This window comes from Echinops telfairi, unplaced genomic scaffold (genome assembly GCF_000313985.2).
Source record: "Echinops telfairi isolate 266 unplaced genomic scaffold, ASM31398v2 ScPeMD7_7457;HRSCAF=8495, whole genome shotgun sequence".
Classification (NCBI taxonomy): domain Eukaryota; kingdom Metazoa; phylum Chordata; class Mammalia; order Afrosoricida; family Tenrecidae; genus Echinops; species Echinops telfairi.
Window position 1 is genome coordinate 11,213,626 of NW_022111357.1, and position 3,345 is coordinate 11,216,970.

Sequence of the window (3,345 nt, forward strand, 5' to 3'; positions counted from 1 at the left end):
ACAACAGAACAAAACACTACTCAGTCCTGGGCCATCCTCACAATTGTTCCTATGTTTGAGCTCATTGTTGCAGCCACTGTGTCAATCTATCTCACTGAGGGCCTTCGTTTTTGCTGCCCCTCCACTTTACCAACCAAATTGTCCTTCTCCAGGGACTGATCTCTCCTGACAATATGTCCAGAGTATGCAAGATAAAGTCTCGCCATCCTTACCTCTAAGGAGCACTCTGGCCATACAAGACAGATTGGTTTGTCCTTTTAGCAGTTCATGGTGATTTCCAGTATTCTTTGCCAGAACTACAATTCAACTACATCGATTCTTCTTCAGTCTTCCCTATTCAATGTCCAACTCTCACATGTACAGGAGACTCTTGAAAACACCACGGCTTGGGTCAGGCGCACCTTAGTCCTCAAAGTAACCTCCTTTCTCTTCAACACTTGAAAAGAGATTTTGTGCAGCAGATTCACCCAGTGCCATGTGTTCTTTGGTCTCATGATCGCTGCTTCCGTGAGCGTTGATTGTGAATCCAAGCAAGACGAAATCCTTGACAACTTCAGTCTTTTCTCTGTTTTTCATGATGTTTCCTATTGGTACAGTTGTGAAGATTTTGATATTCTTTATATTGAATTGGAATAGATACTGAAGACTGCAATCCTTGATCTTCATTCATCAGCAAGGGCTTCAAGTCCTCCTCACTTTCTGCAAGTAAGGTTGTGTCCTCTGTACATCGCAGGTTGTTAATAAGCCCTCCTCCAATCCTGATGCTACATTCTTCATATAAGCCAGCAGTTCTCAACCTGTGGGTCACGACCCCTTTGGGGGTCGAACAACCCTTTCACAGGGGTTTCCCGATTCATCACAGTAGCAAAATTATAGTTATGAAGTAGCAACGAAAATGATTTTATGGTTGGGGGTTCACCACAACATGAGGAACTGTATTAAAGGGTTGTGCATTAGGAAGGTTGAGAACCACTGATAAGCCAACTTCTCTTGTTATTTACTCATCATACAGATTGAATAAGTGTGATGAGAGGATACAACTCTGATACACACCTTTCCTGATTTTAAACCACACAGTATTCATTCAACCATCTCTTTGTGTTTTTTTTCCTGTACAACCACCTCTCGACCCAATTATAGGTTCCATATGAGCAAAACATTCTAAAATTCCCATTCTTCTCAAAGCTATCCAGAGTTTGTTATTATCCATACAGTCAAATGCCTTTGGATAGTCAATAAACATCTCTCTGGTATTCCCTGCTTTCAACCAAGATTCATCTGACATCAGCAATGATATCCCTTGTGCCAAGTTCACTTCTGAATCCGGCTTGAACCTCTGACAGCTCCCTGTCAATGTACAGCTGCAACCATTGTTAGATGATCTTCAGCAAACTGTTACTTGCATATCATATTAATGATCTTGTTCTATAATTTGGGTATTCTATTGAGTCACCTTTCTTTGAAATGGGTACAAGTAGGAATCTCTTCTAGTCAGTTAGCCAAATAGTTGTCTTCCAAATTTCCTGGCATAGACCAGTAAGTGCTTCACCAGCTTGTTGAAACATTTCAATTGCTATTCCATCATTTCCTAAAGCCTTGTTGTTGGCTAATGTTTTCAGTGCAGCTTCGACTTCTTCCTTCAGCACCATTGGTTCTTGCTCATATGCTACTGGTGGATGTCAGCTAGTTCTTTTTTTGGGGGGGGGTGTTTATGTATATATTGGTGTATGTTTTCAATCTTCTCTTGTTGCTTCCAGAATCATCCAATATTTTGCCCATAGAAGCTTTGAATATTGCAAATTGAGGCGTGAATTTTTTCTTGATTTCTTTCGGCTTCAGACATGCTGGGTGTGTTCTTTCCTCTTGATTGTCTGACTCTGTGTCTTTGCCTCTTTCATTATAGCAATTCACTCTGTCTTCCTGCGCTGTCCTCTGAAATTTTCTGTTCGGCTCTTTGATTTTGTCTTTTCTTCCATTTGCTTTAGTTACTCTGTGATGACAAACAAGTTCCGGAGTCTCTTCTGACATTCACCTTGATCTCTTGTCTTTCCTGTCTTTTTAATGACCTTTTGCTTTCTTCATGAATGACGTTCTTGATGTCCTCCCACAGCTCATTAGTGTTCGGTGCAGCAAATCTGTTCTTGAGATGATCTCAAAATTCAGGTGTGATAGATTAAAGGTTGTATTGTGGCTCTAGTGGACACTAAAAATGTTTCTGCAGCTTCATCCTGAACTTACCTATGAGCAATGGGTGTTCCATAGTCAGCCAATGGCCTGGTATTTACCTGCTGATATTGAGCTTCTGCATTGTCCCTTCCCACAAATTAAGTCAACTTGCTTTCTGTGTATTCCACCAGAAGAGGTCCATGTGTAGAGCTACAATTTGTGTTGTTGAAAAAGATATTTGCTATGAATAAGTTGGTTTTGAAAAACTCTATCATGCGATCTCCAAGTTTCTTACACCAAGACCATATATTCCATTGACTGTTTCTTTGTTTCCAATGTTGCATTCCAATTTCTAATAATTATCAATGCATATGATTGCATGTTTAATCAATTTCAGACAGAAGATGTTGGGAGATCTCTTCAATTTTTCACCACTAGCTTTAGTGATTGATGCATAAATTTAAATAATAGTTGTATTGATTGGATTTTCTTGCATGTAGATAGATATAATCACAGACAGCATCGTACTTCAAGATAGGTCTTGAAATGTCCTTTTTGACCATAAATTCAATGCCATTGCTCTTGGTTATGTCATTCCCAACAAAAGCCATATTATTTCTGATTCAAAATAGCCAGTACCAGTCCATTTCAGCTCGTTCACACCTAGGATATCTAACTTTATGTGTTCCATTTCATTTCTGATGACTTCCAATTTTCCTAGATACATACTTCATTCATTCCAAATTCCGAATGGTGGTAGACTTTTGCAGCTGTTTCATCTCGTTTTGAGCCATGCCTATTAGCAAGTGAAGGTCCCAGAGGCTCCCATAGACTTTACTCCATTCATCTCATCATGGTCAGCTTTACTTTGAGAAGGCAGCTCTTCCTCACTCATAGTTTGAGTGCTTCTGGCCTCAACTTCTGGCACTATCTCTTACAACATTCTGCTTCTATTCATTAGGCCATCAGTATCTGAAAATCTGCTATGCATTAGGTTTTCAGTGACTACTTTCTCTGAAGTGGACAATTGATTCTGTCTTTGTATTCCGTTCTTAGTCTGGAAGCTGGGCTGAACCCTGTTCACACTGGGTGACCCTGCTAGCATTGGAAATACCAGGACATGGCTTCCAGCATCACAGCAACACCCAAGTCACCACAGTATGACAAACTGACAGACAA